This window comes from Malania oleifera, chromosome 1 (genome assembly GCF_029873635.1).
Source record: "Malania oleifera isolate guangnan ecotype guangnan chromosome 1, ASM2987363v1, whole genome shotgun sequence".
Taxonomy (NCBI): domain Eukaryota; kingdom Viridiplantae; phylum Streptophyta; class Magnoliopsida; order Santalales; family Ximeniaceae; genus Malania; species Malania oleifera.
Window position 1 is genome coordinate 93,337,723 of NC_080417.1, and position 22,168 is coordinate 93,359,890.

Consider the following 22,168-nt stretch of genomic DNA (forward strand, 5'->3'; position numbering starts at 1 on the left):
CTATTTGCCATCCTTTGTTATCCTACCAATTTTTCGAAGTTATCTTTACCTTTGGTAAAATTGTAAATGACCTTTTCCTTTTCTTGAATTTGGTTTTTAAGATCCATTATTTCTTGCACTCTCTTGCTATCTTCATTCACTTGAGACTTAACTAATTTTTTTAGACAAGTTATCTACTTTCTTCTCAAGCTCTTCAATCATTAAGTCTTTTTCTTCTTTAACAAGTTTTGAGGATTCAAACTAATTTCTAAGTGTTTTGTTTTGTTGTTTCAAGTTTATGTTCCTCTTTGAGACCTTAACGAACTTATTTTGCAGAGAAAATAATTCAGCTTGAAGTTCTTTATAAGAAGGCATGCTTTCACATGAATTACTACACGAATCTTCAGAGAGAGAGTAATAAGAGTTTACCTCTTCGTTGTGTGCCATGAAGCACATGTTTGCTACTTATTAATCACTTGACTCGCTCTCCAATTCACTCGAACTTGTGTCATCCCAAGTTGCCTTCATTGCAAGCTTCTTTTTCCTCTTTTCTTTCTCGAGTTGTGGGCAGTCCAGCTTGATGTGTTCGGTCTTTTTATAGTGATAGCAAGTGGGAGGTTCATTTTTGCTTTTATATTCCCTTTTATTACTTTCACCTTTTTCAGCTTTTGATCCATTTTATTTTCTAGTGAATTTCTTGTTTCTTTTGAAGAATTTTCCAAGTCTTTTAGTTATGAAAGCTAAATCTTCATCTTCTAATTCACTAGATTCATTATCTTCTTCACTTGAATGTTCTTTCAAGGCTTTTAAAGCTATAGACTTCTTATTCTTATTTTCAGTGCTTCTTTCTTTTAAAATCATTTCATAGGTTAGAAGTGATCCTATGAGTTCATCTAATGAAGTTGTTTTGAGATTTCTCCCTTCCATTATGGCTGTGGCTTTCGGTTCCCAAATAGGTGGAAGTGCTTTTAGAATTTTACGAATCATCTCATGGGTGAAATATGTTTTTCCTAAGGCACTTAGTGAGTTTATGATATGTGTGAACCTAGTGTACATGCTTGTTATAATTTCATCGGAATTCATCCTAAAAGCTTCATATTCACTAGTTAACATATCAATTCTACTGTCCCTAACATCTACCGTGCCTTCATAGGTTACTTCTAATTTATCCCAAATTTTTTAGCTGTTTTACATGCCATTACTCTATTGAATTCATTTGCATCAAGTGCACAATATAAGGCGTTTATTGCATTGAGTTAATTTGCAGCATTTTGTAATCTAATTCGATTATATCTTTATCTTCTTTAGGTAGTTCTTTTCCATCTACTAGTTTAATAGGAATCAAATTTCCATTTGTAACAACATTCCATGCCTTCCAGTCCATTGTTTGAAGGTAGATTCTCATTCGTTGCTTCCAAAAAGTGTAATTTAGTCCACAAAAAATAGGTGGCCTAGTTGAGGATTGACCCTCACCAAAGCGAGCTACTCCTACTCGTGCCATCTAGATCTTCATATAGCTACTTGTTACGATTTGCTATAACCTCTCTCTGATACCAATTGAAACCTAAGGTGAATTGGGTTATTTAAAATTTCTTAGAGTCTTTTTTAATAGTTCTTGACTTGATACAATCTTTTAAAGACTTCTTATATTTTTGTTGACTAGGCAATCCACACAAGCATTAACTTCTTCCATTCCATCCACAATCACAACCCATTAATTAATTGTTCAAGAAAAACAACGACAACACAAGTAATAAATTTTGATTTGCAATATTCAGCAGCCCTGTATATAAATGTGCAAGTCCTATAGTTGGCTTTTCAAATAAAGATTAAAATAACATCCACACACTTTTTCAAGATCAGAATTTTAATAAACCTTTAGCAAATAGGTTTTGGGTTGTTAACCAATCAACATACTCCCTTACGGTTTCTGCAAAAAATTGATTAATCAACGTACTCCCTTTTGGTTTTCGCAAGCCCAATAACAAATTAGGCTTTGGTTTATTTAACTTCTAATATGCATTTTTTTTTATAATTGAAATAATTACAACATCCACGTAGTTTATACTTTTAATGGAAGTTAATGAGAGGTAGGGAAAGAGGTGACACCACTGTTTTTATGAGGCTTGACTTACCTCAACCAACGTCCTCGTCTTAGGTCAAGCACCTAAGGATGTCACTATACCTTGTTCCTTCTCGTTGGAACAAAAACCTTTACAATAGCCAACCTCTTTTTTAGGAAGAGAAACCTCTTCAAACAACAATTCTATGCTTGGTCTAACGATTCAACAATACCTAGAACCACCCAAGATCTAGTAGAAAAAAATGGATATCTACATACAAAAACACTCTCAAACACATAGCAAGTTATACAAGTTAAATCTCAAATCGTACTGCAAAACCAAAACAAAATAGAAAATGTGAAGCTCAAGGTTTAGAAGTCACCAATGGTTCTTTTTTGAAGATTTAGATGCAACATAGAACCAAACTCTTATTTTCAATCCCTAGCAATTTTGTAGAGTTTCCCCTAGTAAAAGGTGTGAGCAAGAATGAGTTTCAGGAGAGTTTTAGCATAGAAATCGTGTATTGCTTGTGTGTATTTTTCATTCAGTAAGGGAGGTATTTATAGAATTCTTAAATAAGCATTTAGATAACTTTTCCAAAGATATTAAATCAAAAATAAATTTTTAAAATCTTCCCGCAAGTTTGAATTTTAAAAATTCTCGCAGAATCAGTTGGTTAACCCACTTGATTGGGTCAATTTTTGCACAAGTCAGTTGGTTGGACAAGCGGCTGACACCATTTTGTCTCTCAAAACATAATTGTGATAAATTGTCAATTAGCTGACTGAACCACGTTCAAAATAGTCAGTCGACTAGGCACTGTCAGTCAGCTGGGCTTTTTCAGTCCAACGAGTCAGTTGGCTAGACAGCTAACTTTGCTGAAGGTTTCTTGATAGTTAACTGACTAAATCAAGTTAAAAAATGGTCAGTCGGTTGGGTGCTGTCAGTCGGCTGGGTACTTTTAGTTTAACGAGTCAGTCAGCTGGGCAGTCATCTTTTGCAAATATTTTCTAATTTTTGATTTCTTTAAAATCTAGTTTACTTGAAATACTTAATCATAACTTTTCAAAAATATTTTCAAGAGTTTTTCAAGTGCTAGTCTCTAAGTCTTTGTATCTTAAGGAGCTTCACATATCTAAATAGTAATGACTTGAAGTACTTACAAATATCCTTCTAAGTATGATCTCCTCAATCACTAAGTTTTGCAGTCTCTTGAGGTTCACTTTTTACTTTAGGATCTGCTTGGCCTTTAAGCTCTTCATTTTTCGTTCACTGCTTCAATATACTGAGAGGCTTTCACTTGATTGACATTGATCTTCAGCTTACTTCCATGATTAACCGTGAGCGTCCTTTTACTTAGACCTAAAATAAAACCACTCAACAACACATGTTAAAATATCATTCATTTTGTTATCATCAAAACAAGATTGAAAAAACCAGCTAGGCTAACAAATTTTTTTAGGATATGTCTTAGATAGTAAAGCCTACAGTGTGTATAATAAACGAACATTAACCGTTGTAGAATCCATTCACGTAGTATTTGATGAGTCCAATCCATTTGCTCAAAAGACTGATAAGGATGAAATTGAGATTAATAAGGAATTTGAAAATTTTTTTATTGAAGATAATTTAGAGAAGGGAAATGAAGTTAAGGAAACATCTTTTGAAGATACTTAAGTATAAAAATAGGTTAATGAAATAACTTGATAACGGAAGTACATAAAGAATCATCCTATAGATGAAGTTAGTAGAGAACCATCACGTGGGGTAACTACATGATCCTCACTTAGAAATATGATTAGTCATTTTGATTTCTTATCACAAGAAGAACCTAAGAATGTGAGTGAAGTAATTGAGGATGAATCATAGGTAATATCTATGCAAGAAGAATTAAATCAGTTTGAGAGAAATAAAGTCTGGACATTAGTTCCTAAGCCTGAGGATAAGACAGTTATTGGAAAAAAAATGGATACATAAGAACAAGAAAGATGAACATGGAATACTTGTTAGAAATAAGGCAAGACTAAAAGGAAGGAATAAATTTTGAGAAAACCTTCACGCCTATAGCTAGAATGGAAGTCATTTGAATGCTGTTAGCTTATGCTACTTTTAAGAATTTTAAACTGTATCAAATGGATGTCAAAATCGCATTTTTAAATGGCTACATAAGTGAAAAAGTATATGTAGAACAACCCCAAGGTTTTGAAAACCATAAGTATCCAAATCATGTTTATAGACTAACTAAAGCCTTGTACAGTTTAAAACAAGCTCCTTGAGATTGACATGAAAGGTTAAGTGGGTTTCTACTAGAAAATGGATTTACTAAAGGAAAGATTGACATGAAACTCTTCATAAAAGCTAAAAATGAAAATTTGCTTCTAGTACAAATATACATAGATGATATCATATTTGGAGCAACAAATGAAGAGTTGTATGCAAAACGATTTTGAGATGAGCATGATGGGAGAACTTAACTTCTTCCTAGGACTTTAGATCAAATGAGCAAAACATTGAATCTTTATAAATTAATCGAAGTATATTAGAGACTTGCTCAAAAGGTTTAATATGGAAGATGGTAAAATTCTAGGAACACCTATGAGCTCTTATTTAAAATTAGACAAAGACGAACAAGATATACAAGTAGATGTTAAGCTCTATCATAGGATGATTGGTAGCTTACTATATTTGATTCCTAGTAGGTCTGATATAATGTTTAGCATATGTTTATGTGCAAGATTTCAGGCTACACTTGAAGAGTCTCATTTATTAGCTGTCAAAAGAATATTTAGATACCTGATTGGAGCCATTAAACTCGGATTATGGTATCTTAAGTATACCTCATTTAAGATTATTAGCTATTCAAATGCTTATTTTTCCGGTAGTAAAGTAGATAGAAAAAGTATAAGTGACACATGTCATTTCTTAGGACACTCTTTAGTATCTTGGTTTTCAAAGAAGAAAAATTCAATTGCTATTTCCACAGCCGAGGCAAAATATATAGCGGTTAGAAGTTGTTGTGCTCAAACACTTTACATAAAATAACAACTTTTAGATTTTAGGTTACACTATGACACAATTCCTATAAAATGCGACAATACGAGTGCAATAAACATCTTAAAGAATCGTATATCATATTCGTGAACTAAACACGTAGAAATTAGACATCGTTTTCTTCATGAGCATATGCAAAAAGGAGATGTGACACTTGAGTTTGTATGCATAGATGAACAATGACCACACATATTCACGAAACCACTTCTAGAGGATAGGTTTATCCAAATTAGACCTGAATTAGGTCTGATGCATAGTCGAAAAGTTTCCTAGAGTTACATTAGACGACATAATTAAGGGGGAGCAACTTACATTAAAATTAACATTAGGTTAAAATTTCCACATTTGGCTGATTTTTTTTTCATTTGGTATTAAACTTAAAGAATGGTTATTGCATGTTAAATTTTTAAGGATACATGACAAATGTTGATGCTCACATAAACTTTTGAAATTTAATGGAATGATTTGCTTATCCATGTCAATATAAATTGAAATATTGTGTATGTTCACATTGAAATTTGATTCAATAACACAGACATACCTTAGAAAGGGGGCGAAGTAAATTGAGCAACATAGGGAGATATATTCAGTAGTACAATTTTGAAACATAGAGGTTGTAATGTATTTTGGTTGCAAAATGTGATATATTTATGTCAGAACAATTTTTTTTACCTTTTTATTAATGTCAAAAGGGGAAGAAGTTAGTAAGCAAAAAAATTTTTGGTCTCTGTTTTTATTTTTTTCTTCTCTTTTGAAATAAAGGGGGAGAACAAAATAAAGGGGGAGAGATATATGGACTAGAAAAAATATTGTATATTCCACAGTGTGTATGAACTTCATTGTGTATAAACTATATTGCTATATAGCTGAATTCTAAATTATGCATTATCTTAGGGGGAGCCTTGTTAGGTGTAACTCATTTTTACTCGTGTATTTGTCATCATAAAAAATGAGGAGATTGTTGACTCTGTGAGTCTAATCCTATTTTGATAATGACAAATCACTTGGTATTTGACCTGTGTAATTAAGTTTGTGAATAGGCTCATGATTTTGAATGCACAAACGGTAAACTTGATATGAAAGCCACAAGGAACCTAAAGTACATATCACTTGCCTTAATCCATGGAACTAGAGGAATAAAATGATCAAGAAGCAAGATTCAAGTCTTAGCCTCGTCGACGAACGCATGAAGGCCACTCGGTGATGAACAATGTTGTCTCGTCGACGAAAAAATACCAAGAGTGCAAAAAGTTCAGACAGTGCTCTCGTCATCGAATTCATGTCCTCATCGACGAATGAGTGTTGTACACTCATCAACAAACTTACCCATTCATCGATGAAGGTTGCGGCGCTGAACGCGTTTCAGCTAGGATACAAACGTAAATTACTTCATCTAATTGATCCAATGGCCAGAACTTAATCTAGGGCCAAAAACACTTTTAAAAATAATCTCAAAACCCTAGAAGAACAACTTTTTGCATATTATTGCGAGCGTTGAACCTTTTGCCTACATTATGAGAGTTTTGAACATATTGCTGAACTTGTGCCTGCTCTCCAAAGATTTTACATTTAGTTTTGGGCATTTGTTACGTTGTTCAAAAGGCATTCACACACATATTTTGCAATCCTTATTGGTATTGAGGTTTCAGTAGTTTGAGTATTCAAATCCTATTTTCTAGTTTCCCATATTCATTATATTTAATATTTACTTGGGAGTAAAAATATTGTTGTGTATTTTATATTCATAGATTGAATAAAATACTTAAGAAAAGTGTTTTAAAACTAAAATATTTGAGATATTCAAAACTATGTTTTCATTCAAAGATTTGGTATTTGGTTATTACAAAAACTATCTGATTGCAAATTCTAAGAGCTTCTAGATACATATTCTTGAGGAATATTTTTTTAATATTGTTTAAATATTTGCAATATTTAATGTCATACTTTTTATTCAAGGATTTAATCTTACAAGCTATTTGATAGTAAGAACTTAGATATGAATATTATTCAAGACTATTCTTTTAAAAATCTTATTTTTTATTCTTGCATAAAGTGAGTTGAAATGAAACCCCAAGATCTCCAAAGTTTTTATTTTCAAGAAATTATTCTTTGGGGGATATTAATTGAAATAAATTTGGGAAGCATCACATTACTCATATAACGATCATATCGTTACATACATATTGAGCTTCATATTTTATCATATGATTATGTACTATGATTTATCTTATACTCACTAGTTTGGTTAGAAGTATTTTGAGTTTTTCAAAAATTATATTCATTATTTTGTATTCATGGTTCGGGCTATGAACTGAGATTGAGGAGGAAGTTACGCCTCTTGTAAGCAGCGGATTGTAAGGAAAGTTCCGTCCTAGTTAAATGAGCAAATTTTTAGTGGAATCCTTGAGCGAGTTGTTCAAGGCAATGACGTAGTTTGGGGTAGGCTCAACCTCATAAAAATCAAGTTTGCATCTCTCTTACCCTTACCCCTATTTAATTTCCGCGTAATCTTATTTGTGTGAATATTATGAATATTTTAAATATATAGTAGGTCATCAAAGTAATTGTGTAAATTAGGTTGATTGATCAAATCACTCATTAGGTTGATTAATTGAAAAAGATTGAGATAGTTGTTAGTAGCTTGCAAGTTTGTAATTGATTATTTTCAAAATTAGAACTTAAAAGACATTATTTTTTAAAATACTCAATTCACCCCCCTCTTGGGATAATACCGGAATTCATAATATTTTCATGAAAATTTTATATGCCCTATGGTGAATCTAGGGTCAAGTACGAGCTTCAAATTAAATCATGAGATGCATGCATAATTAAACGTAGTTAATTATTACAATCGAAAAACAAATAAAGTCTTCAAGTTTGCTCTCCTGATTCCCATGGAATACGCTGATTGGTGTAAGTTTGAAGTGCATTTACGACTTCCATTTTTGCATCCTTTAGTTGTGCTTCCATAATTATAAACTTGTATATTGACTAAGTATACAAGTGAGATGTTTGTTATAATTTAAACAGAGATTAGACTCAAAAAGTCAACAATACTTAGTAAGACCATGGTGAGGGAGATGGCGAGGTCCTAGAAGAGAACTATGTACCACATTAACCACCAATAATTAAGGTCAATTTCAAAGAAAAAAACCCCCAAAAAACCCTGCCTTTATTCTTATTTTCCCTGCTCTCGCTTAATTTCTTGTAAGCCATAATATGATATACCCATGGATACATACAGATTACGTTTGGAAACTAAATTTTCGAACTTTACACTTGGATTTATATAAATTTGGGTCAAATTCAGTACATTTTTGCACTGCATTTGATTCAAAATCAGACGAACCCAAATACGAGTTTTGAAACTCAATCTCCCAAACGTGGATAAAGTGGTGGGTGAAGTGGTTGCTAATGGGGAACACCGAGGCGGCAGCGGTTGAAGAGCTCACACTGACGTTGGACTTTCTTATTTGCGCTAGGGAGGCAAGTTGAGTAGGGGGACCTTTCGCACACTGCAATCCTTCGGACAACGGCTTGAAACGTCGTCTTTCGGAACCCTAGTTTGAATAGTATTCTACTTGCCTCCGATGCCATCAACACCTCCGACGACTCCTCCCCGACGACGCACCGGGCTGTGGCAGTGCCGTTGCATGGCGCACCGGGGTTGCCCACCGGCGAGGCAGCTCCCCAAGGAACGCAGTTCACATGCATGCACAGCAATAGCATCGCCATGGACGACGCTGTAACCACGGCTCTCATTTTGTTTACTGGATCCCAAGATGTTCTGCAAGGACTCCGGTATGCCTAATGAAATGGCTGGCCTTCGATTGTTTTAGGAGGGTTTTTTATCTTCGATGACGATACTTCATATACAGGTGAGTATATAATTAATAATCCCAACCATCTAGGCCTTTTGGATCACAGAATTTCTGTACCCCACCAATAGAGTGCGACGGGTTTGTCCCTACACTGCCGACACTCGAAATCACCATCAGGCTTCCAACTTGGCGTTCACCCCGTACGAAATCATGAATGAAAATTTCGTACTTAATTCTTTAACCCGAAAATGTGAAAAGTATGAAAGAATCTATAGTTAGTTTTCACCTGGGTATAAAAGTGAAATAAGGATGAAAATAAAAATATATCCAATTGCAGCTAAAACTTTGATTTTAGACACCATTTATATTTAACTTTTATTAATTTTTAAGTATATTAAAAATGAAGACAAGCTGACTTTTTTAAATGACTCAGTGCATTATCTTTTTCATTTTAACAGATGATATCTTTTCCAAAACAACTTTTTTAAGAATTATTTAAGTAAATTTTAAAAAACAATCTAAGATAACTTTTCGTCCCTTATAAATAGTATTGTTCATAGAGGGGATAAATTTTGTAAATATAAGAAAAATTAGTCCCTATTTTATAATTTAAAAAATACATTAGTAAATTATCATATATTATTTCATTATGTATTATATTAACTTAATTATTAGAGAAATGTCATTAAATTTTGGAACAAAAAAAAGAACCATCTACTCATTTAAATTAATATTAAAAATTAAAAATACTAATTTAATTATTAATATTATGTCAAAATTAATTAATGTGACAATCATATGTTATGTCAATCAAAAAATAATATTGCATTACTTTCGGTTAATAAAAATATTTAATTTTAATTAAAAATATTAATCAACATAATTATTAATTAAATGTCAGCTAAAAATTAATCATATAGTATTTTATCATGAATTATAACCAATTAATTATTAATAAAATATAATTAAACTCTAGAATAAATATAAAAAAAACATCTATAAATTTAAATTACCATTAAATAAATTACAATATTTAATTTAATTATTGATAATATTTTTAACATAAATTAATGTGATAATCATATGTTATAAACCCACACTATAAACAAGGTTATTTTTGATGGGTGGAGAGGAGCACTCAGCCACTGGTTGTGGCTGAAACTCAGTGAGGATAAATTGCCAAATCAGTAATTTCAATCTGAAAATAAATTACAGAGGAATAAAATCTCTCTCACGGCTCACTGGCTAATCTCTCTCACACACCACATTTGCTCACATTTACTCACACACAACTCAGCTATTTATAGTAATTATAGAAATCAAATAATCAACAATGGTGAGTGCAAATCTTCAATAGAGGTGGGCTGGTAGGTGGAGTAGGTTGCCTGCAAATCTCCAATGTCCACAACGGTGGGCTGCCGGTCTTCAATGGAGGTGGGCTGCCGGTCTTCAAGTTTAATCTTCAACATCCCCCCTTAAACTTGACTCTCCTAATTTTGTCATTCCGAGCATTGTCTTCAGTCTTGCAAAAATATCATGTCTGAGTGGTTTTGTGAAAATGTCAGCAATCTGATCATACGTTCTGCAAGATATCAATTCCACTTCTTTATTTTTGACATGCTCCCTGATAAAATGATACCGAGTATCAATATGTTTACTTCTTTCATGGTAAACTGGATTTTTCGCAAGTGCAATCGCTGATCGGTTGTCGATGTAAACTTCTGTGGGGTTACCTTCAAGAAATCCCAGATACTTCAGTACATTCCTAATCCATATACCATGACAAACAGCTGAGCTAGCAGCAACATACTCAGCTTCACATGATGATAGCGTTACGATGGGTTGCTTCTTCGAAGACCATGTAAACGATGTATCTCCCATAAAAAATGTGAATCCTGTCGTACTTTTTCTTTCATCAAGATCTCTTCCCCAATCGCTATCTGAATAACCGATAAGTTTGCAATCATCTCTTGATGAATAAAACATACCATCGGTGATGGTACCTTTGACATATCGGAGTATCCTTTTCGCTGCATTCAGGTGGGACTGGTCAGGAGTCTCCATGTACCTGCTGACAAGTCCAACTCCGTAGAGTATATCTGGTCTGGTGCACGTCAAATACCTCAAGCTTCCAACCAGACTCTTAAAATATGTGGGGTCAACATCTCCTTGCTCATTCTTTCTCAACTCCAATCCTGTTTCAACTGGAGTTGTCACTGGGTTGCATTTGTCCATCCCAAACTTCTTCAATATTTCTTTTGCATAGTGGCTCTGGGAGATAAAAATTCCTTTCTCGCTTTGCACGACTTCTATGCCAAGAAAATGAGCCATCTGGCCAATATCTGTCATTTCGAATTCTTTGACCATGCTCCTTTTGAAAGCGGCAAACATCTCTGGATTGTTGCCGGTGAAGATCAGATCATCAACATATAGGCAGGCTATGAGCATGCTTCCATCTGTCTCCATCTTTATATATAGCGCATGCTCGTAGGGACACTTCTCAAATCCATTCTTCTGGAAGTAGTCATCAATCCTCATGTTCCACGCACGAGGTGCTTGCTTCAAGCCATAGAGTGCTTTCTTCAACTTGTACACTCTATCTTCTTTGCCCTTCTTTACATATCCAGGTGGTTGATCGATATAAATCTCTTCTTCCAGAAAACCGTTCAGAAATGCTGATTTCACGTCCAGCTGGTAAATTTTCCAACCATTTTGTGCTGAAAGTGAAATAAGTAATCTGATGGTTTCGAGTCTGGCAACCGGGGCAAAGATTTCTCCATAATCAATCCCTTCTTTTTGCTTGTAGCCTTTGGCGACAAGTCTTGCTTTATATCTCTGAACTTCTCCTTGAGCATTCTTTTTGGTCTTATAGACCCATTTCACACCAATGGTTTTGCGGCCCTTCGGGAGATTTGTCAACTCCCAAGTTTTGTTCTTCTCGATGGATTGAATCTCCTCATCCATCGCTTTTCTCCATTTGTCTTCTTCGTTAGCTTTCTCAAGGCTAATTGGGTCGCTAGTTAGCAACAAGCAGTTTAGAGCAATATATTCTTCCATTGGTTCTGTATTTTCATACAGATCAGCTAGATTTCGAGCTCCTCTTGGTCTCATGTCTGAGATTTCACGCTCTATTGGTGATGGAGCTTCATTTCTTTATGGTGAACCATGTGGAGGTGTCTGCAGTTCAGGAATTTGTGGCCGATAGCCACTTCTCTTGTCTGTGAAGGTTCTTCTCCTTCAAGTGTCAATTCTGCATCTTTGGAACATTCAACCTGGTCCCATTTCCAGGATTCATTTTCTTCAAAAATGACATCCCAGCTGTGAAAGACTTTCTTGTTGATGGGATTGTAGAGTCGATATCCCATGGTGCTGTCACCGTATCCTACAAGGATACACTTCTCTCCTTTATCATCCAGCTTTGTCCTTCTTGCTTCTGGGATCTTGGCGTAGGCTATGGAGCCAAACACCTTAAGATGACTCACACTAGGCTTGTGAGTACTCCAGGCTTCATATGGTGTCTTTGTATCAAGACTCTTCGTTGGACACCTATTTAGCAGATAGATTGCACATAACACTGCTTCTGCCCAAAAACTCTTGGGCACATTTTTATCCTTTAACATGCTTCTAGCCATGTTAAGGATTGTGCGATTCTTCCTTTCGGCTACACCATTCAACTAGGGAGTGTATGATGGTGTGAACTGTTTCTGAATTCCTTGTTGTCTAAGGAATTCCAGGAAAGCTTCGTCTTTGTACTCTCCTCCTTGGTCTGACCGGAGTGACTTGATGCGGAAGCCACTCTGTTTCTCCACAAGAGTTTTGAACTCTTTGAACTTATCGAATACCTCTGACTTCCTTTTCAAGAAGTAGACCCAGGTCTTCCTGCTGTAGTCGTCGATAAAGGTGAGGAAGTATCGATTCTGTCCATTTGAAAATGGTCTTAGTGGACCACACACATCTGTGTGTATTAGCTGGAGCGGCATGGTTGATCTCCAGTCGGCTTGCTTTCCAAAGCTGTTTCTATGTTGCTTACTCAAAATACAGCTTTCACATATCACATTTGGATGATGAATATTGGGTAAGCCCTTCACCATCTTCTTGCTTCCTAATTGCTTCAAACTTTCAAAGTTTAGATGCCCATACCTTAGATGCCATAGCCAGTCTTTGTCTTTGATGATAGCGCTCAAACACCTTGGCGTATCATGTTGGATGGCGAGCGGAAACATTCGATTCTTTGCCATTTGAACTCGAGTAACAAGCTTTCCTCGAGCATCTATTATCACCATCTGCTTATCACTAAGGCTAATTCGATAGCCTCTCTCCACGAGCTGTCCGAGACTAAGTATATTAGTCTTCATGGCTGGCACATAGTAGACGTTGGAGATGTAAGCATGATTTCCAGACTTCTGTTTGATCAAAACATCTCCTCTCCCTTGGACTGGGATTTTAGAATTATCGCCGAAAGATATCTCCCCCTGAACTTTCTCATCAAGTTCAAAGAATAGGTTCTTTCTGCCAGTCATATGGTTGCTGGCTCCAGAATCAAGGTACCAAACACTCTGGTCCCGAGGAGTTGCATTGTGTGCCATCAGCATCAATGACTCTCCATCTGCATGATCAGTTTCGGCAAGGTTGACCTCCTCGCTAACCTTTTCTTGTTGTCGCCCCCAACATTCATTGCTATAGTGTCCATACTTGTGACAATTGTAGCATTGAATGTTTCTTTTGTCTACATTTGAGCGATTATTATATCCTCCTCTTCTTCCTTGTCCTCTACCTTGTGGGACATAGCTCTGTTGATTTCGTCCTCCTCTAGTGGGACCTCTTCTGCCTCTGCCACCTTCTCTGGAGTTAAAATTCCCAGAATTTCTTCCACGAGATCCTCGGTCTCGTCCTCTTCCTTGTTGTGACGTCCCCCCTTTGTCGTATTTATCTGTAGTGAGGGACAACTTCGTTTGGAGAGCTTGCTCCAGTGCTTTATCATCACTTCTTCTATTGACTTTTTGCTCATGGGCTTGGAGTGAGCCCACAAGTTCTTCTACAGACATTGTTTCCAAGTCTTTTGTTTCTTCCAGGGTCACAGCTATATAATCATATTTTGGATCTAAAGATCGCGAAATTTTTTCACAAATTCTCTCGTCATTGAGAATTTCTCCATTTCTTCTTAATTGATTTGATACTACCATTACTCGTGTATAGTAGTCTGAAATGGATTCAGTAGACTTCATTTTGAGAGATTCGAACTCACCTCGCAATGTCTGAAGACGAATCTTTTTTACTTTATCTGCACCTTTGTGTGTTCGATGGAGAGAGTCCCAGACTTCTTTAGATGTCTTCGCGGAGGCAATGATTTTGAACATGGCCTCATCAAGGCCTTGGTAGATTATGGATTTTGCCTTGCAATCTTTCTTTCGATCGGCTCGCAAGGTCGTTCTTTGAGCTTCGGGCATAGCTGCTTCGGCTTCTTTTGATGGGCTTTCTCTGTACCCATCTTCAACGATATCCATGACATCCTGAGAACCTAGAAGGGCTCTCATTTGAATCGACCAGTTGTCATAATTCTCTCGGGTCAATTTTGGAATGACCGATTGGATAGTACCGTTAGCCATCGAATTCAATATATAAAAAATAGAGAAATGGGGGCTGATTTTGGTAAATCTAATGCCACCAATAAATTCAGAAGATTGAAAAAACCTTAGGAACCGGTTTTGGTTTGCAAAGAACCGGTCTAAAAATCACCGAACCGGCTATAGGAAAATTCTGGTGAATTTTTGAACTAACCGGTTTAACTTAACGGCCTTTAAACGGCGTTAACCCCTCCGTTAGGCCACGTGGCGCTTTCTGGGCGCGCCGCGTGTCGGCGCTTAGGAGCGGGTCGGAGGCGGGTCGGACCTCGTTCACGGATCCGGGTTGCGGGTTTGGCACGCGGGTCGCTGACCGGGTCGCGGGTCGTAGATCCGGGTCGCGGGTCGCTTTGCGGGTAGGATCTCGCCAATCGGGCGAGGAAGACGCGTGCAGGCGCGTGTCGCGGTCGCCGGAGTCTTGCCGGCGCGTGGAAAGAACGGTGCTTACGTGGGAGGCGCGTGGGGGCGCGTGGGAGATTTCCCTGTGTCCGTTTGAGACGTGATTTTCACCGTTGCAATCGTCTCGAGCTGAATTGTACAATGGTAGGCTCAATTTGATATTTGGAGCAACTTCAAAACTGAGAAGAAACTTGAATTTCTTCTGTGTTCACCTCTGTTTGGTGAATTCCGGCGTACCTGGATGCTCTGATACCACTGATGGGTGGAGAGGAGCACTCAGCCACTGGTTGTGGCTGAAACTCAGTGAGGATAAATTGCCAAATCAGTAATTTCAATCTGAAAATAAATTACAGAGGAATAAAATCTCTCTCACACACCACATTTGCTCACATTTACTCACACACAACTCAGCTATTTATAGTAATTATAGAAATCAAATAATCAACAATGGTGAGTGCAAATCTTCAATAGAGGTGGGCTGGTAGGTGGAGTAGGTTGCCTGCAAATCTCCAATGTCCACAACGGTGGGCTGCCGGTCTTCAATGGAGGTGGGCTGCCGGTCTTCAAGTTTAATCTTCAACAATTTTTAATTAATAAATAATATTATATTATTAAGTTAATAGAAGAAAATCAACTTTAAAAAGAAAATTTATATAATATTTGTTTGATTTTTTTATAAAAATATTAATATTTTTATAAAAAAATATATTTAAGTTACATATTAGTTGTTATAATTCAATTCTATATTGAACCAAAACTATTTATTAATTTAAATTAACATTAATTAAATTAAAACTTATATTTTTAAAATAATAATCTTACATTACTCTTTTATAGAAAATATTTAAATTTTAATTATAAATACTTAAAATATTTTTTTTTCAATTAAGAAATACTCATAATTGAAATTTAAAATATGCTTAAAAATAATCATATGATACCCTATAATAAAAGTAAGCATCCAAATATTATTATTATTTTTTATATACAATCATACACGATTTATAATTTTAAGCACTTATTATCAATACTTATTAAATTCAATAATTTTTTTTTTTATATATACTTCTACAGAAGTGCTTTCAAACGATCTTTAAATTAAGTGTATAGTAAACCCATTTGGACTTGGGGTTTTGACCCCCATTGAGAAGTGATATGGCTTCCTTTGGACCCTCACTAAGAACGATGAATTCACAATGAAGAGCTTGTATGCTAGCATGTTGAACTCTCTGTGTTTTCCCTGCTCCCTCGGTCTAGAGTCTGCTTGGGAACCCTCTAACCATGTCTAAAATTTCAATTTTTTTTTTTTCATTTTATGGCTTGCAGTGAGGGGAAAATTTATAACATGTACAATTTACAAAAGAGGAATTGGGTAATGCAAAATTTGTGCTGCATGTGTAAACAGGACGGGGAGACAATAAATCATTTATTTCTAGTTGCATGAACAGTAGTCAGGGATGGATGCTTATGTTTTAGACTCTTATAATCAAGTGGGTTATGCCTAATTTAGTCGGTTACTCAATTTTTGAAAGTTTGGAACTACTCTACGAGTAGAGGGTATGAAAGAAAATTTAGGAATGCAGTGCCAACTGTTGACTCTATGAGTCCAATCTAGTTTTGATAATGACAAATCACTTAGTATTTGATATGTGCATTGAGTTTGTGAACAAGACCTATATTAAGCATGCACGGAAGGATAACAAGTCGTGGAAGTCACAAAGTAAAGCTAACAAATCTTGGCAAGATCCATGGAACTCAAAGAGTACAAGAATCAAGATGCAAGCGGCAAAGTTCAAGAACATCTTGGGAATGGGTATTTAGAACTCATGTACTTACATTTCCATATGATTTAATTTGAGATTCAATATGACTTAGAATGATTTTAGGATTTATGTATTTCATGTATATCATTAGGGGACTTTCATGGACTTAGAAATATTCTTAAAACCTTGTAAAGTACCTTTATAAAAGAGCCAAGAAAGAAAGTAAAATAGATTTTTAAATTAAAAAAAAAATTAAGAAAAATGGGACTTCAGTAGCCCGAACTCACCCTTAGTAGCCTAAAGATTAAGTTCGGTAGCCTGAAGAATTAATGGAAAAACACAGCAAGAAGGTCGAGGTACTTCGATTGTCTGAATTGGAACTTCAGTCGCCTGAAGTCACTTTAGGAGCCTGAACTTCAACATTAGTAGCCTGAAGTTGCGGGAAAGTTTAAAAATCATATTTTTATTAATAGAACTCGCGAGCTTTTTCTTTGATCCAACGGTTGAGATCAATTTTAAGGGTAAGACACTATAAATACTAAATATCTAAACCCTAGAATATAACTAAGACACACAAGAAGAGAAGAATACATATTATTGAAAGAATATGGATAAACTTGCTCTTATTGCTATACGAGTGCCTACACTTCAACTTCTAATCATCGAGCTTGGGTAAATCAACTCAGAATCTCTAAGGGAACTTGTTTACTCATCTAGTTTTTCATTCTAGTATTGATGTTTGATCATTCAAGTTATTATTTTCAAGAACTCTTCATCTCATTACTTGTTATTGAATATTATTAGAGAAATTGATCTTGAATGTGCATATACATATAGATATTTTTTTAACAAGATCATTACTTGAGAAAGGTTTTAGTTATTGGTTGAATAGTGTTTGATTCAAGAGTAAATTTATTTTTCAAAGAACTTCTCATTCCAAATCTATTGTTGAAATAAGCCGGGTGATTGATAGTGAGTATATTTTCACATAGATTATTTGGATAATCTCACTACGTGATTAAGTTTTTTTTATTGGTTAAAAAGATTTGATTCTAGTGTGTGGTTATTAAAGGATCTATATTTAAGATGTATTAACGCTTGATTAAATATCCTTGGTTTTTATAAATATACATTTTATTGAGGGATATTTTTTTGAACACCAATATATTCAGCTTGTGAATGTTGAACATCATTATCTATATATATATATATACATTCTTGCACATAACAAAGATTGTATTGAGATTGAATATTTGAAAGGAACCTTTTTTATTGTAATTGATATAATCTTCAAAGCTTTTTGATAAGTTCACAAAGAGATGTATTTGTGCATTTTTACCAAGTGAACTAGAACCCTAAAATTCTCCAAAGTGTTTAAATATATCTTTATTTGGGAGATTTCATAAAAAGAGTATTCTGTGTTGAAGCATAATCATTCATAAAACGATTCTATCATTTTCATGCAGTTTGAGCTTCAAGTTTCATCATATGATTATGTACTAGGACTTTGAATTGTACTCACTAGCTTTGTTAGAAGCAATATTGAGTGTTTTGCAGATTCAATTATATTCAAGGTTCGGTTTGTGAACCGAGGTTGAGGAGAGAGTTATATCTCTTGTAAGTAGCAGATTAGGAGGGAGTTGTACCTCTTGTAAGCAAGGGATTAGGAGGGAGTTGCACCTCTGGTAAGCAGCGGATTGTAAGGGAAGTTCCGTCCCAATTTAAGGAGCAGGGATTATAGTGGAATCCTTGAGTGGGTTGCTCAAGGCGAGGACGTAGGCTGAGTTGGTTGAACCTCGTAAAATCGTGGTCGCATTCTCTCTTCCCTTATCCTTTTTATTTTTCACATCCTATTTCAATTTTCTGCTTGCTTGTGTATGTAGAATAACTTTACACACATTTGATTGGGTAAAAGGGAATTCATTGATTTAGTAATTCAAATCAACATCAAATTCCAGCCATTAGTTAGTTAAACATAGAAGTACGGATTGATTGGTAAATAAGTTTCAAAGAATTTTTTAAAATACCCAATTCACCCCCCTTTTGGGATTACACCTAAATCAACAATTGGTATCAGAGTGGGTGTAAATAGACGTAATTGTTAATTTGTAAAATGATCCTAATGGATTATTGTGGTGTATCCTCATTTGGTTTGGAACGAGTCTCTGCATGACCTCCAATGTTTTATGGTGAAAATTTCATCGAGTGGAAAATGAGATCGACTATTTTTATTAAATCCATGGATTGGAGAACTTGGAGAATAATTGATTAAGGAAACCTAGTTCCTATGAAAATTATCGATAATATTGAAATCCCTAAATCTGACTATGAGCTGAATGAGAATGACATGAAATTAATGCAAATAAATTTCGGTGCTATGAACATTCTATTGCTTGGTTTAGATACTAATGTTTTTCAAGAAATCAAGTCATGTCAAAGTGCTAAGGAGATATGGGAAGAACTCGATAGGAGATTTGGAGATACCAAAGGAAAGAAGTTCTCTACTTGGGAAGATCCATAATCAAGTGATAAGGTAGTAGAAAACTATGGCCTAGTTGCATTGGTTGATGAAAAGGTACACTCTACTCACTTTACTTCTTATTCAAATTCTCAAAATGATTGTGATACATCTTGTGATAATTCTGGCAGTGAATATTATGATGAATCCGATAATAATAACATGCCGTCTTGTGAGGAATTACCAAAGGAATTTGTTAAGGTTTATAAAATGTTAACAAAGATGAAAAAAAAGAAAATATTGTTGGAAAGTAAAAATAAAGACTTAGCAAAACAGTTAGAGGATTTTGAGAGTCTCATACTTCTTGGGAAAAAGAAAAGATTGAAAAAGATTTAGAAATTAAGAGATTAGTAAGCAAGAATGAAGCATTACTAAAGGATTTAGAATCAAAAAGTTGTGTTGAAAAAGAAAAGAACTTGAAAAACTTGAAATTAGAAAACAAGAATGATATGATGGCAAAAAAGCTAAATGAGTTGAGCTCTAAGATTTCGAGAGATAATGCTAAAGATCTCAAAATCTTTGAACTTGAATGTAAAGCAAACAAAGTACCGATGAATTGGTAAAATTACAAGCTGTTTGCAAAGGCTTAAAGAATCCAAAAATTCAAGGCCTAGAAGAAAGATAGAGGATCAAGCTAAGATCATCCACACATTTACTAAGGGAAAATAAAATTTTAACAAACTCTTAGGTTCCCATAAGATTACGTTAGACAAAGAAGGTATAGGCTACAATGGAAATGAAAATAAGAGAAGAAAGAACTATTAGAATTGTTGTATTCCCAAGAGGGGGTGGGGGGTGAATTGAGAATTTAAAAGTTTTCACTAGGTTAATTTATCCAACATTATATACACAACCTAGGGTTAGTCTATACAATTTCCAAATGCGTAGATAAGTAAATGTGAAAATTAGTCATACACATCATTCACCCATAATATACATGTGCGGTAAATATAAACTGCAGAAATATAAAAAAACACACGATATGTTATCGGGATTCGGCCCAACTGTGCCTACGTCCTTGCCTCTAGCTCGCAAGCCAGAGGATTTCCACTAATTAGCTCACTTAAAGGTGGAGCAGCACCATTTACAACCAGGTCAAATTAACACAGGGCTGACCTCAACCTTAAGCAGGTCAATTAGCGGGGCCGACCTCAACCTACACGCCTTAACAGGACAACGCACCTAGCTTTTCTAACTGGGTCTAAGCCAATCCGGGACTATTCTAAGGCCAGTCTCCCTCTTCAAGCTCGTGCCTGGAAATACAAAAAATGTGTATTACAATCAAATGGTACAGTGATTGTGCTTTCGTGTAAAGCAGATATGTACCCAAATGCGCGCAATAACATACACCACAATATGATTCAATATGTAAGCTCAATGTGGTCTAAACAGTTCAACTCTCAAAGATATTTTCTATCTGTGTAATGCGTACGTAAGAGTAACAAACAAGCAATCTTTGTATCACAAGATATTCGACAAATAAGTTCACACAAAGATGTCAAGTCTCAAGTATCTTCAATCAACAAGATATCTCAAGCATGTAAGTATCATATGATGTATATGCTTGGTTTGCAAAGGATGTGTAATCTTTGTATTCAGAAAATAATGTATGAGTGAATGAATATTGCAACAAAGATCACTACCACAAACACAAATATCTTTTCACAAATATATCAATATAAATCACACAAGATATTTGAGTATGTTTTGAAAATGACTTTGCAACCCAAAGACAAACACAAGCTTCCTAAGATATTGCAACAAAAATGCAATACTCAAAAGCTTAAGCAAGTCTTCTTAGGATAGGTTTATTAGCAAAAGCACCCTAAGAACACTTAGGTTTAGCTCTCGTAAAAATCGAATTAATCAATCAAGAATAGGAGAGCAAACCTATTTAGACTAACACTCAATCAACTTACAGAGGGTTTAATCAGTATGAGAAGGTAAGTTTAAGTGTGTGGGAGGGTCAAATTTGAGTATTATAAGATTTGGAAATTTCAGAGAATTTCCCCTAATCAAGGTGGTTAATCCATGGCTAATTTTCTCAAATGATCTCATATATATAGACATAAGAGAAAATATGACCGTTGGGGACCTATTGGGTATTATTAGGGAAGTTTAATGATGTTTAAAGCATTTTAATCCTGTTTAAAAAATATTTAACCACGGTAAAAATCAGGGAACCCGAGAGGTCCGTTCGACCAGAAATGTTTCGGTTAACCAAGTCTCATATGGTTCAGTCGACTAAGGGAATATTCAACTAAGGGCTCGGTAGACTAGGAGAGGGCGATTTATCAATTTTTCGAGGTTCGATTGAACAGGCCATTTTGAACTTGCTGGTTCGGTCGACCAGACCGCTGGGATTTCTCCCAAGGACCCTCGGTCAACTAGGTAGTTGGAGTATAAAACTGGCTCGGTCGACCATATGGTCAAAATGTTGACCGAGGGAGGTTTCGGTCGACCGGGGCTTTTTAAACTACTTGGCTCGGTCGATCGAAAGTGCACCAAGTGTGCATTTTGGTCCCTTTTTAATACACACAAACCCTATTTAAGTGCCTAATACATGTAAGTGCAAATGTGTGTATCCTAGGGTCATTTAAGTCCAAAATGAAGACACCGAAAAAGTTCGGTGTTGGTCGACCGAAGGGAAAACCCTAAGGTCATTTCTCATTCAGGGTTTGTTTGAGCTTACGTAATAAATCATACATGTGATGTGTGTGAGCTTATTACAAACCAAATACCTACTTACTATTAAAAACCAATTAAATATATTCTAATGCTGAATTATAAATTGGTCTTCAGGCTTTACTTGCTTTGTGCACATCTTGATCGTAACGATTTTAGTTCCTGCACAAAACTTCAAACACTCATTAGATACATTGAGTATTTGTCATAATCAGAACCGGGCGTGACCACTAAGGTCAACAAGAACCTATACATGGGGTATTTTGTT